The sequence below is a fragment of the Corvus moneduloides genome, chromosome 3, assembly GCF_009650955.1.
Source record: "Corvus moneduloides isolate bCorMon1 chromosome 3, bCorMon1.pri, whole genome shotgun sequence".
NCBI classification, from domain to species: Eukaryota; Metazoa; Chordata; class Aves; order Passeriformes; family Corvidae; genus Corvus; species Corvus moneduloides.
In genome coordinates this window covers 10,666,471-10,681,116 of record NC_045478.1, presented here as the reverse complement: position 1 = coordinate 10,681,116, position 14,646 = coordinate 10,666,471, and the positions used below count along the sequence as shown (strand labels likewise).

The 14,646-nt window shown below is 38.5% G+C and overlaps 1 long non-coding RNA gene across 3 annotated transcripts in view; it reads left to right on the top strand.

Annotated features, from left to right (window-relative positions):
* Positions 1–6,582: 6,582 nt before the first annotated feature.
* LOC116442023 overlaps positions 6,583–14,646 on the top strand; it is a 56,346-nt gene continuing 48,282 nt past the window's right edge. For all 3 annotated transcript variants that reach the window (XR_004239348.1, XR_004239350.1, XR_004239349.1), the window contains exons 1-2: positions 6,583–6,680; positions 7,292–7,403. This is a non-coding gene — a long non-coding RNA (uncharacterized LOC116442023). The remainder of the gene's footprint in view (positions 6,681–7,291; positions 7,404–14,646) is intronic.

Sequence of the window (14,646 nt, the reverse complement as noted above, 5' to 3'; positions counted from 1 at the left end):
AATCCTGGTTTCAAAACCTATTGAGGTCCTGATCTCCATTGTATTAACTTTTCTCCAGATTCTGGTTATCGCTGGCAGCAAAGTGCAGGGAAAAAATACTCTGAGTTTAATACATTAGCACAATGTCTGACTACTGCGGAACCACACTGAAATCTAGTCAGAAAATAATAAAGGTAGAGGAAAGTCACTCAAAGCTGAAATTGTAGAACATGCAGAAGAACACATAACCTCAGCACCAGTGCTTGTTTTCAGACAAATATGGAAGCCTTGTACTCCACCTCTTGCAGTCAATAAAGCTGTTTAAGAAAGGCCCAGAGTTCATCTGCCCAGTTAAATTTTCTCAGTCTTTTGGGCTATGCATATTCCCTGGTGACCTCATGAACTCTAGCCATCAGAATACACTGCACCTCACTAAAGTTACCACTTATGCATACTTTTAGATTTTGGATTTGCAGCATTTACTCTCGTGGCATGGGTGACAAAATCATACAATTGTTGTACAAATTTTGATAATAAGTGGGCTAAGTTTGACTAAAAGAACTGAGAAATAAGTTGCTCTGAAACTCAGTCAGATATTCTGTGATGGGAGGTCAGTAACTCTACAGACTCAACTTTGTTGAGGGAGAAAACATATATTTAAGATGAATTTAACTCCTATAAGTTTCTCTGGGAAAAATCTACTTTTCCACTTGCTTTCACTCTGAAGATGTTGCTTTCAGACCAAGAGGTTTTAATGCAAGTTGAAACTATGGGAACATTTAAAGAGAGAAAAAAAAATACATTTAATCTCTTGTAGGGGAGTATATCCTAATTAGTTATGTCTGCTCTGATGTCTGGCTACCAGCTGACAGACCTGACAGCTGATCTCTCTGAACCAACCCAAATTGGAAAAAGATTTGGGTTAGGGTCACTTTTTGAATGGGCAAAGGTTGGGGCTGGTTGTTATTTGAACTGAACTAGTTCGCTCATCTCTGGTTACTCATATGTCAATACAATAGATTCCTTTAACATACTATGCCATGGGCTAGAAACTTTCTGTTTTGTTTCTACCTGCACATTTTCCTAGGCTGCTGCCAGGAGATGAAGACAATACATCCTGGGACAAGAGGAAGTTCTGGACACTGCTGGAAGAGCTCCAGAAGGCACTACAGGTACAGCCACCTAGGATGTAAAATCTTCAAGCTTGATGCACTTCAGGTCAGAGCTCAGGTTAGAAGCTCATTTAAGTGCCTGTGAACAGCAGAGTCTACATGAAGATTGGGAATTTTTATAATTCAGACTTTCTGTCACTATTTACCTTTTAAGATGTACCAGAAAGACTCACAATAAAATGCAACCGAATGAGTAGAAACTCTTCTATCAATTTCAAAAGAAACAGGTTTAATTTTTCATCACCTAGGTCCAGGATAAAAAAAACCCAAAACACTAGACAACTGCAAAATCAGCAAACATTTTTTAATGAAAACAGTCTGTTTTGCTTATCTTACTTTGATCTCTAAATTTTTAGACTCTAAAAATTCAGCCTTGTATCTTTGTTGTTATTCTTGCATAGTGACTTCTGAAAAAAAAAAGCTGCTCAATTCATAAATGAGAAGAACCATCACATCTGAGAGTCAACCTACATAAATCATTAGAGAAAATTCTGCATTGGATATAGAGCTCATAAATCCCCAGCTCTACACCTAAAGGCACAGAAGTAATGGTAAGAATCTGAAATTATAATCTCCTTTAAATGAGTATTGTATCGCCAAGATAGAGTGGGACTTCATTTTGAAGATAAGCATGTTGCCATCATCGTCTCACTACCATTAACATGAACACAGGTAGTTTCTCTAAATAATAAACATTTTTTCACTACTTTTTCTTCTCGCTTCAAGGACTGAGGTGTGGGAATATTTTCATTACAGATGATAGCAAAACAGGGTACATCTATTAAGTAAATAGTGTCTACTATTGGCTCTTCCATAAGCAGTTCCTGGGCACTGTTTGGAAGTACCCATGGGATGCATGGGCCAGGGATTCCCCAGAGGCAGTGTGGTTATGGTCCTCTGAATCCTCTGCAGACTGAAGGACTTTGATACCTCTTTGTGCCACTGACCTCAGAGCCAGAGAACAGCCTGGATTGAACTTGTATAAATACATCCAGAGAGTCCTGGGAAATGCCTCCAAAAGCTGTAAGTGCTCCTATTAGGAACAAAAGACAGAAAAAAATAATATTTCAGGATTCATATCACATGAAAAGACCAGAAATTTTTCCAGCAAAGCATTTCCATTTTTACATTGACTGACTCCTTCTCCTGAGGTCATAAAATAGACAAAACATAAACAGGAAGTACAAAGCTATATATTATATATATCATATTTAAAGCCTAGAAACGATCCTTCATTTAAGATTTTTCCCTCTTCACAGATGGATGGCTGGGTGGTATTGTTTTGCTACCTTCCCTTAGCTCTTCACATCTGTCCTCTGACATACTTTCCTCAACTTCCCTCCCCTGGCCCAGTCCCCTTGCTGTATCCCATAGCACATGTGTAGGATGTGCATAAACTGGCCCATTAATTATAAAATCTTGTCCACACACTTTAATAGAATTATGACCCATTACACTGCTGATTACTTACCGTACAGTACATAAGCTTATTATCTTCTTCCTTCTTGTGTTGTTGAAGAAGGTAACAGGGGTCACCAACATAAATTCTGAGCATGGAGACTCTGGATTTTCATCTGGCAAACATTACAAACTTCTCCCTTCATGATTATTTTCTATCTTTTTTTATGGTTTTAGAGCACTGCTCACTAGTTCCACTTATTATAAATTACAGGATGGGGAGAGATCTGATGAAAATATTCACCTTTAAGTGGCCCAGAATTTTATGTCTGTGAGAAAACACATATTTTTCATTGCTAACAGATGCAGCTCAAACCACAGCCAAACAACTGCTCATAGCACACAGATACACACCTATATTACACACATTGCATGTACATGTGAACACATATCCTGTATTATCACAATTATTCAGCTTTCACTTTATCATCATTAAAAATCAACTGATGAACAGTCCAGAAGTTGCAATGCTTTGCTGTGCAGCTGTATGGAATGTCCAAGTGGCAAAGAGAAATGGCCATAACAACAACATGGGTCAAAATAATGAATGACAGTTGCATAACTTTTTCTCTTTGTGCCAGAACTCCTAAAGGCACCACTATTAGCATACTCATCCTGAAGTTAGCATACTTCAGCTGCTGGAGATGGTACTGAAAAGACCATCAATTTATGGTTTTAATTGGAAACTAATATTCAGGTTCTATATTTGGATGCCACTTCACAGCTAAATGCTTCAATTTCCACATATGAAAAATGATATTGACCTTGGTAGAGCACTTTGAAATCAAAGGCAAAAAAAAGCTTCAAGAAAAGCTGGCATTATTTTTATTTTTCCCTTACCATCTGTGGAGGTAAAAAAAGGAAGTTGATATAACAGAAACAAAGAAGATGTGTTTTGACAGCTTCATATAGGCTCATATTATCTGGGTGGAGGGTGAAATTTGCATGAGACCTTCACCAGTTTTCAAGAACAAAGACAACAAAAACTAAAAACCAAGAGTTTCTACTGCACACCACTAGCATGTTTTAGGTCTGACTTGAAAGAGGGATTGTAGACCAGTTAACAGTCTATTTTTGTTTGGTAGTTTGATCCAGCTGTTGCAGACATGTAGCTAGAATTTGGCTTCTGGAGTCCTCCTCCATGCATGTCAAGATTTGAGACCTGGTTTTCCTGTTTTAAATTGGGCAGCCATCCTGGAAACCATAATAAAATGCAGCTCTGTTGACAGACTTCCTCATGGAAAGTTGAACAAAATGCTATAGAATTTGCTATGTGCAGAGATGTGGCAACAACTTTTGGTGTCTCCTAAAAATCCCTGAATATTGTCTCTTTTCTATCTTTCTGTATTCCTTTTAGTTCTCTGCTATTTTTTTATAAGCTCGCTTTTATCTCCCAGTTTACATCAAAAAGTGACCACTTTGTCCAAGTTAGTTATCGAGATCCCCTTCATCATAAAAAATCCGTGACAGGCACATTTAGAAGACTATGTGGATCTGTGTCACATAAATCTTTGGGTGGGTTAAACCTTTTTTCTTTCCTTTGCCTCATGAGGATGCCCAAAAGACAAGCTCAAACTAGATGCCTCTGTGTTTGATGGCTAAACTTAGGTGAGAAATATCCCACTCCTGGTTGCACATAATAACATCAAGATCTTCACAGAAAACACAGAAAAGCAAGGTCCTGGCCCCCAACCTGGAAGCTCAAGTCAAAGTGATGGACATACCAGAGAAGTGAGGGTATACCAGCAAAGGCAAAAGTTATGGAAATAGCAGTACACAATTACTCATTTTAGGAATCCATCTGGTTAGGTGTGTTGTTTCATTTAAATGATGTGTAAACGCATTTAGTTAATGGCCCTCATTTATACATTTATACATGTCATGTGAGCACCGCAACACACACGGTTTTAATTTGAAAACCTGAGGCACAAGTAGCAGACCTCACCTTTGCTGGATGCTGTCGGGTGTCAAAATCGAAAAGTTCAGCTTGTGCCCCTTCCAAGGTAATATAATACACACGCATCTGTGCACCCTGAGGTCTGCACACAGCTGCACAATGTTTTATGAGATGTTGCAGTGGCTTCTGCTAGACTTCCTGACGTAAAACTACAAACAATCAAACCCTCCTTCCCCCACATCCCATTCTCTCAATCAAATGCCCGAGAAAGGAGATTTTTTAAGCCAACTATGTTCTTTAAACACTTTTGCTCTCCAGAGCAGAAGTTACCTCCTATTTACAGGAGAGCGTGATCTTGGGTATTTCAGCTTTGAGCAGAAGGAAGCCAAACTTCTTAGCTTTGGTTCAAAACAAAAGTTTCTCTCAATAAAGTCTAAATCAACCTTGCAAGGCAGAAATCAGTATGCTTCACTGAGCAGAAAAGCATGAGTTGACATTTAGAAATTGCTCACTGGTCTCCCAGCCACCCAAGAGAGAAATGATTCTGCATTAACAGAAGAAAAATGCAACCCTGAAAACTGATATTGGTGTATTTACAACAGGACATCTGCAACACAGTACAATGCCCTGTCACTTTCCTTTTTTTATATTCTAACTTTTCCACTCAGCTTGTATAATTCTTTAAACAGTTCCAGATCAATAAAATAGAATACCACTTTTTTTTTCAATTTGATAAACCAAAAAATTTCCTAATTGATGCCAGTTCTGGAGAATGAATTGTTTTGGTTTTTGATTCAAAGACTTAATGTTGAGATTTTCAGAGGGAATGGTTTTTTATTCAAAATTATGTTTGCTTTTCATAAATGGTTTTATTTTTATCAAAAAAAAAAAAGGTATGAGCAGAATATTAGATTAAGTTAGCTCCATGTACCTTTGCATTTAACAAAAAAAAAGGAAATTTCTCTAATCAAGTAAGCATAAAGTGACTTCAAATTCCTTAATTTTTTTTTTAATTTTTTAAACTATCAAAAAATGAAAAAAAAAAAAAAATCAGGAAATTATCTCAGCTACCTCAGATACCAGAAACCTGACCCCAGATAAAATGTAGGATACACTTTGAGAGCAAAGATATTTTAGCATTTATTTTCCTTTTTTCCAGTAAATGAACATGAAGTTGTCAGTACAATATTTTCAAATTGAAGAGCAGGATGCCTTAGAAATTAAACTAGTCACCATCAGGACTCCTCTGAGCCACCCTCCAGATGAACATGTCCACATTTGCTTCAAAAATAATGTAGTGATACAATGTTTATTGTACTTATTATTGTATAAGAATCAGTCACAGTTTCAGTGATTAGACATTAGATGCACGGAATGATCAGTCTTTCAGCCATTTCACAGTGCCGTGGACTCTTAGTGTTAGCCTGGGATTTCCAAAAAACCTTGGACAGAAAATATGCAAATTCTAAGACAGTTGAATGGGAACTGGATGCCTAATTCCACCAGTCTCCCCTGAAAATTCAAGCCTTGGTGCTCTTATACAGTCATTTGTATTTTCACTCAGCAGTATCCACAACAATAGACTTCCAGGTGGAAATCCTTTGCTGGTGGCCCTTCTGGGAAACGACAGGGAAAAGAAAAAGTTCTGTGAATGACATATCCCCCGGTACAACTTCAGTTCCTGCATAAAACTTGAAGCACAAAGTCATGGTGGAGTCCTGCTCTACAAATGTTCAACAGCCTGGCTCTAAGGGATATATGATCACTCTTTTCAAGTGTTACCCTGGAAACAATTTGCCTCTTGGCAGACGTTGCATACTTATACAGGAAACTAAATTTAAATCCTTAGGCATAACATCTTGGTCATGCCTGCCCTTTTGTTTGAACTCCTTTAATAAAACTCTTGCCCTCACACTTGGCTGTACTAAATCCAAATATGATCTTTGCTTCCTCCTCATTATTAGTTCAGAGGGAACACTCTAGTAGTTGTATGCAGGGTTATCCATTACCTAAAAGGAAAATGTGCCAACTTGGAGCTCTGTTCATTGACTTACATGATGTTTACCCAAGGATTTTCATGCAAGTGGCTTATAATGGCCATGTAATTTGCCTCTTCTGAACAACTTTACAGAACTGGTATTCATCATCAACTCAGACTTTTCAGCATACAACAGGTGAGTCAGTTCATAGGTGAATTGGGAATAAACAAGGAACAAGGTGGAACATTTTAAAAAAGAGAGCTAGGCAAGCAGAGCTGGTGCAATCAATCAAAAATATGATTCTTAAATGAGTAGTTTCAGAGAGGGGTGACGACAAATGAATGGAAACGTTATGTACATGACTTAGACTCATACCTGGCTGAATGCATAGAGTGCAACTGGAAATTTTGGAAAGAAATATCTGCCCACCTGGCCAGCAAGAGCAGCACTTTCTAAACAGATGAGAGACCAAGGCAGCTCTCCACCTTTCCTCACACACATGGGCACACCCAAACAGGTCAGGGGAGAGGAAAGCATCTTGTCATTCTACGGTAGACGTAGACTTGAACTCACACTGCCTATTCTAACAATCACCCTTTCTCAAGCACAGAGTGACAGTGAGTCACTGGGAAACACAGCTCAGGAGTCCATGTTGTACTTTAGTGATGGCAAACTGCCAAAATGTGTGTCCGAATGAGAGAGCCCTACTGGAAATCTGAGACCTCCCACATTAGTAAGGGGGTTTTGGGGATATTTTCTTGCCTCTTCTCATTTTCTTTTTTTCTTTTTTTAAATTGATCTTGAAGCAATCCCAGTAGACCTGGAAGCACATGCAATGGGAGACTAAATTGGATCCAAGTCTCAAAAGGATGAAATAAGGATTTAACAATACCTCTCAGACTTAACTCCACTGATGAGGTAGGTGCTGGCAGGGGACTGTGAGGAATTATGCGGAGTGTTGCCTCCTGCTTTTTTTTCTTCATAAAATAGCCTGTAAGGCAGAGAGTGCCTGAGACATGAGCAATGTTTTTGTTGGGAATGGATGAGTTTTAGCATTGGGGGGAAAAACAATTTTCAAAATTTACTTTTCAGCACCATGCAACACCTTGAAAATATTTTGGGAAAAAAAAAACAGGTGTTGAGCATTTCCAGGATTCTATCAGAGGCTCAGTTTCTTTGGCTGGTAGAATAGAAAATGCTACCAGCATGTTGGAGGAAACAAGAACAGCTTTAGTCAGACTGTTCAACACAGTAACCAGGAAAAAGAGAGTGCATGTGAGCTTCTCTGTGTCTCATCTACAGCACCATTAGGCATGAATTAAGGAAAGTTAACCTTTTTTTTCCCCCTCAAAAATTCATCATAAATTAGGGCAGTGTTGTGCTTTTTCAGAGACATGCCAGAAAGCAGTTGCTGTATGTCAGTATTTAACGCAAGTAAATGGGACATACAAAGGATGAAAGAAGAAAATTCCACAGTCATTTTACATGTCATGATCAGGAAAATGATGTCTTGCAGAAGTTCTCACAAAAAGGTTGTGATAACAAGGAACTGCATGCAGAGCTCTCAAGTCTCATTCTAAAGCTACAAATGCAAGCATTTTCTTCTCAGAGGCATGCTCTAACACCCTCATGCATGTACAAGGTACTACTCCACTGATGTCAAATGAATTATTTTTGCTGAATGACGCAGGTAAAAATAAAAGTGAAAGCTGGCCAAAAGCATAGTCACAGAACCAGGTTCCGCAATATGGTCCAGTGGTTTTATGTTACCCCAGTGATACAAGACAGCTATAAAACTAGATTAACTAATTTAAGGCTGCTGTGTGTCACCAGAAAAGTACAGAGCAGCTGGAACATATATGGGAAATCTATATTGCAGTGTTTTACCACTCCTACCTTCTCACTTTTCTGACTTTCTCATCAAAGATTAGTACCAATTCCAGATGTAGTGAAAAATACATGGAAAATAAATACTGGAAGAAAGAAAAACCAAGAATTTAACAGCAGTACTTCAAACAGGTCATAATTTCTGTTTCTTAAGTTAGTATGCAAGCAAATTTTCACTAATGTGGTTTTTAAACTCACTACAACCACATTTCTTTGTAGGAAGAGACAGAAATATTGAGTTGGCTTTTATTAGCACCACACCATGCTCCACAACTCTGAAACCAAGAGCTTTTGAGAAGCAATATATGAGGTCTAGAGTAGGCTGAGAACTTGTTAACTTAACTTATTGAAATAATTTCCAAAGATTTCACATCTGCCATCTCTCATGTGTATCAGACTCAGGAAATTTCATTGTGTGCAATTATCACTGTTTGAAAATCATATAGGTCTGTAAAACACAGTTGAAAAACAGTTTCTGGCTGTCTAGGTATAGTCTAAAGGACACACAGTGGAATGGATCTAAATTTTTCTTAAATGAAAAATTTCAAACATTACAAATAAAGTGAGAAAACATATGCAACATTTTCAAAAATTTCTTTCCCCTCTGTGGACCAATAAAATATTTCAAATTTCAATTTCAAAAATGTGGGAAAAAAAATCGTAAAAGTCTGTATCTGAGGGTGTTTTCCCGTATCAATTCGGCTAATACTGTATTAAGGCTTTAGACTGAAATCTGAAACAGTTGCAAAAGGGCAGAAAAAATTCCTTAGAAAAACTTTAATGAGTTAGAATTTCCTAGCAGTGAGAATGATTAAATATTGGAATGACTTACTCACACTGGCCTATCTGTAAGAAAAGACAGGAGATGGCTCACAGCCTGTGTGCAAAGGGGGAAGAAGATCTGGCTGAACATTGTGGAATGTGTCTTCCTGACGTGGGAATCTCAGAATCTGAAGTCCTCTGTTCATCCCTTACCTTTTGTGCCATGAACATTGCTGCAATGTTTGCTACTCCTTAATAAGATAATGAGTCAGAACATACCTTCAGGGAATTTGAGGATTATAATAAATGAGGGGAAGTCAGGGGAAAACTGAGTAGCAGAGATTCAGTTCAGAGGGAACTGGGTTAACTTGAGGACAGGGCAAACTTTCAGGAGAAAACTCCTGAAGTACAACAAAGAGAAGTGCAAAGTCCTGCACTCGAGACAGGAAAGTTCAGGCTTTAGCACAGACTGGGAACTGTCTCAAAAGTAGACCTGGTGGGAAGGTGAGAACCAGATTGATGCAGTGCCCATGCACCACTCTTGTTGTGAAAAATACGTGTTTGGCTGCATTAGAAGGAGAGCAGTTAAGTCTCCCTGTCACCTTCCATTTGTCCCCCTCTTATGTCCCTTTTTGAGCCCCTGTTTGAGGCTAGACAATGGACTTGGGATTTAAATATTAAGTGGAACAATTCTTAGGCGAACATATTCTTGGATTGTGGTTGCAAATATTTAATGTTTTGGGACAAACAGAAGGTCCAGATGAAACAGTTTTTCCTTGTCTTTCTTCTGTCCTTAATTTCAATGAAATCTAAAATAACCAGCTCTATGAAGTCAATTCATTTCACTGATGGTTTTGGCAGAATTCCTCTTCCACCCTGTTGCCAGAAAACATGGCAAAGTAAAATGCCTGTTGGACTGTCACAGCTTTAGGCCTTATGACTCTGAGGGACAAATGCCAAGGCAATCAGCGTGCTGGGGAAGCTGCACACTTCACAGGCTCTGCAGAATTACGTGACCTTGCAAAAGGGAGAACTCATGAGGTCAGGGAAGAAAATAAAGACACGGAAGGAAAGAGCAAGGAGCTACAAAGCAATTAATCCCCCCATTTATCTTGCACTGGACTACTAATGCCTCTATTTCATCTGAGAAAATGTTATCAGAGCCGATAATCTGAATACAGTAATACAAACAGAGAAATTCAATGATGGTAGCACAATAACCCCTCCCTACCAGGAGTGAGATAAGGGATTTTGCAAACCACCACGCTCCACCTAGTTTTACACCTTGCTTATCCTTGCTTTATATTGTCTTAATTTGTCTTGCCTTGCTTTATCTTATCAAAGCACCACTGCCTGAACTAGCTGAGAATAGCCCAATCCTAATTTTTCCACCAGATTTTCCAGCCTGTATTAAATTTACCACTCATGTATGAATAATCCATTATTCTTCTGCAACAAATTAATTGCAGGCTGTTATAGAATGAGTGATGTGGGTAAAAATTCTGTAAGTGTCTGCTATATAAAATTCAATATAGCCCCTTCTGTCGGGATAATCCTGTGCCAATATACTTGGCAAAATGTACAGCATGTGTGCACAAAACACAAGAAACTTTCAGGTCAGTATTGACTGTTGAATATTTATGTGTTTTTCAAAAATACTTGAGAAGTTATAGAAAGGATTGTTCTGAAGTATTCCTGCTACCCTGTGTACTTTATAAACAGCCTTGGGTTCAACATATGGTGCTTTTTTCTAAAGTATATGTAAATAACTGCTTCTGATTGCTTTCAGAACTGCACCCAGCTCATCACTGTAATCCTACCATAAAATATATGTCAGTTATTAAAAAATGAACAAAAAATCCACAGGCATGTGGATGTCATGTTCTGTTAACCTGGCTTTGCCATCTCCACATATGGTGCATGGAGGAGTGGAACAGCTCTGGTATAATTAAGATTCAATCCTGCAAATAACTTCATAAGCTTAACAATCACTGAGGGATGGCTCTGCTGAGATCTGTACTATGTCTGCAATTCATACCACTTGTTGAAGCTGATTTATCTTTACCTCATTAGGTAGTGCTAGGAGTGCAACTATCCCAATACAGAACATAGTATGGATCAATTCAATGAATCTTTACCCAGTCTTCTTGTGAGCTTTGCATCTTGAATCTCTTCCTACATTTCTAGCTACATTTCTAGTAGGTGTCCAGGCTAGTTTATTTAGAAAAGGCTTGTGTCTACATGTATGATTTGTAAACAGAGTACAGAAAAATCCCCAGGCATTGAGAAGTATTTGACATAACTAGTCTTTTGCAATAGTGTACCCATGAAAATATGTTTACACATGGATATGGACCTCTTCTGGGGACAAAGATTCCAGCAATGGGTATAGCTGAGGCACTGAAGAACATGAGTCCCTGTACTGGAGGGAGCTCTGTTCTGAGATACTTCAGAAACTGTGGTTAGTCTCAGTTTAGCATAAAACTGTGTGTTGTGAATCTGCAGCCTCAGCTGAAGCCAGCAGGAGCTGCATGTGTGCAAGGGAAGAATTTGGCCCATTAGGACCTAATATGGCACATCAAAGGAAGATAGAGCTGGCATCTTTCAGAGGATTTTCTGATATTCACATGCAACTGTTCACTGTGGGTGGCATTGAACTGGGTATGAATGGATTGGAGCATAGACAGGAACCAGAGCAACTGCAACTAAGAGGAGGTCTGCAGACCACCCCCAGGATGCTGTAAGACCACCAGTTTCCTTCAGAACAGTGAAGGAGGCAGGGGGAAATGGAGACTACAGGCGCTACAGTTTCTTGCAACAGAAAGCAATTTACTGTTACCGATGGGAACTGCAGCTGGGAACTGCTTTTTTTTTCGTATTTGAACCTAGCTCCTGAGACCTTATTGAGAAAAAAATTAGTAAACTGGGCAAGTGATGAAAATGTGCAGCTTGGGCAGGATGGGCTCACAGATTCTAGTCTACTCAATTCAGTAGAGTTTTTGTCCAGCCATTTGAAGATCGTATCTTGTTGTTACGATGAAATGCACACAGAGCAGTCTGATGTTACAGTTTATTCTTGCTTCATAATGCACAGGTGTATGAACACATGCATCCTAGGCTCTCTGTCTTTGTTTGGAGACTGATTGCTCTCATCACGGTCACAGCTCATAGATAAAAGCCACATATCTGAATCCAATATACTGTGTTTAAAACCTTTAGATACCCTGCTTTCTACACTCTAAGGCTGTGTTCTGCTTTCTCCTTTTCTTACGTGTGTGGGCCATTCCATGCCCCTCATTACTCCTCAGATTCATCATGCCAGACCCCTCTCATGCTGGCAGCAGCAGCATGTGCACTTTGGTGATTTATAATACTGGGCTCCTTGGGGAAGAGTGTGTTTCACTGGCAGTAAAAGGGGTTGTTGTGCAGGTGGAAACTTGTTTAAACAAATCTGAAGTTGTGATATAATGGAGGTTGGTAGTTTAACAGAGGCTCTGAGAGTCCAAAAAACCGATGTTATTTTATGCAGAAGAAACCTGCCTGAGCTCTTCATTTCAGGGATTTCCATCAACTGAAAGGAAAAAGAAAGTACTATTGGGACAAATCTGAAACTAAAATCAAATGTTAATGTATATCAGACTGCAGGTAGCATGCATGACCATAAAAACCAAAGTTCTTGTTGTCAGCATGGTTAACAAATTAATTGTGTTTTCACAGCTCACTAAAGTCTTTGTCTTAAAATCCTGCTTCTTATAAACAAATTATATATATAAAAAGTCTTCCAAATCCAGACATTATGCGAAGTACTGAGACTATAAGTGGGAGAAAAAATAAGATAAATCTCAGATGTTCCTGACTAACTGTTCTTCTTTGAGTACTATACCCTTCTGATAACAACACCTAGATAATGCTATTATCTACAGCCAATAAATGGGATTTTCTATTCTGAAAGTTGAATGGAAAGGTTCAGACTGCAAGTTCTGTTCAGACAACAAGTTCTGTTCAGACAACCATCCAGAAGTCTGAATGTTTGTTGAAATTATCTGAACCTCTCAAATTTCCAGTTTGAACTGGCAGTCTCCTGAAAACCAGCATTTCATGTGAGATTTCTGGCACTTACCTTTCAGGTGCTGGCCAGAAACATCATTTTTGCGGTGTTACAGTTTCAGACCTTGATGGCAATTACTATTGTCATAATAACTCTCTTTCTACTTGCTCCAGAACTTCAAAAATATTTGGTTGCAGTTTGGTTCTGAAAGTGGGAAAAGGTTGTGGAGAAGGTTTTTATTTCCTTTTCCTTTTTTTTCCTGGTTCTTTTTGTCTCTTTTGAATCAGTTCTTCATTATCTCAGATGAAATGTCCCAGTAGTGAAACAACTTTAAGGTTTGTTAGATCTGGTAGTTCTTGTGCCTCCTCAAAACATCAGACCTATAAAGCAACTGTTACAGTAGTTTATTTCTTTGTCGTCAGCTCTGTCTGTTGAAAATTAAAACATTTTCCTCATCTTGATGTGTGGCATATCTGACTGTGAAAGGCCTCACCATCTGGCTTAGGGCTTGTAGAACTTAACATGGAATGTGAACACCATTGTAAGAAACTTACAGTGTTTGTTTTATTTCATTTCAGACACAAACTAACTTCATAGTATCTCAATACAGAGCTTTTTTTTTTTTTTTTAATATAAACTGGTTTAGATTTAAAAACAGATTTCACATCCTATCTTTTTAGGCTTCAGAAAAAATCTGACTAAGGAACTATTTTTTTTTTTTTTTTTACTGTACCTGGCAAAAGTCTGAGGCTGAGGTTTCTCTCATCTAACTTTAGCTGTTTGAAACAGATACTTGGCTGAAGATATTCAGTTGTGTTCCCTCTGCTGACTAATGACACACCTCACTTGGCCCTAAGCTCATCAAAAGTCTGACAATCTGAATCCTAAAGTTTGGTCCATCTGGGTGGAGGGAAGAAGTATTGTACTGCCACAGAATTTCCTCTGCTCTCAGTAGTGGATTCCACCCTTTGGAGCTTGGGACAGTTTAGCCTTTAACGTTGAAACTTAGCAGTCAAAGAAAAAAATCGTAGCAATAGACTCATTTAACTGGTACCAGCTCAGTTAATTGACAGAATTATGTTTACTGGTACAGGAAGATGATTATTAGTGTGGGCCTGCTTTCTCACTCAAACAGGAGACTGACAAAGTGACTTCTCGGTTATTCATGGTTAATTACATCTCAGAGTTACTGTTTGAGACAAGAGAACCTTCTGGACGAAGCCATACTTCATTTTAAAAAAAGCCATTTCAATGGTACCAAATTAAAGCACACAGGTGTGTTCCTTAGTCCATAGATGCTGTGTCTTCAAGCATATATGTTGTCATGCAAAAACCTGTGTTTACTTCAAGCTTTCTTTCTAGTGGGTATTTATTTTCCCAAGTTTATCACAGTTAGCATCTGTGTCCATTTCTAATCTTGCTGGGAATATGTCTGTTCCAACACACTCAGACCAGAAGAAATTT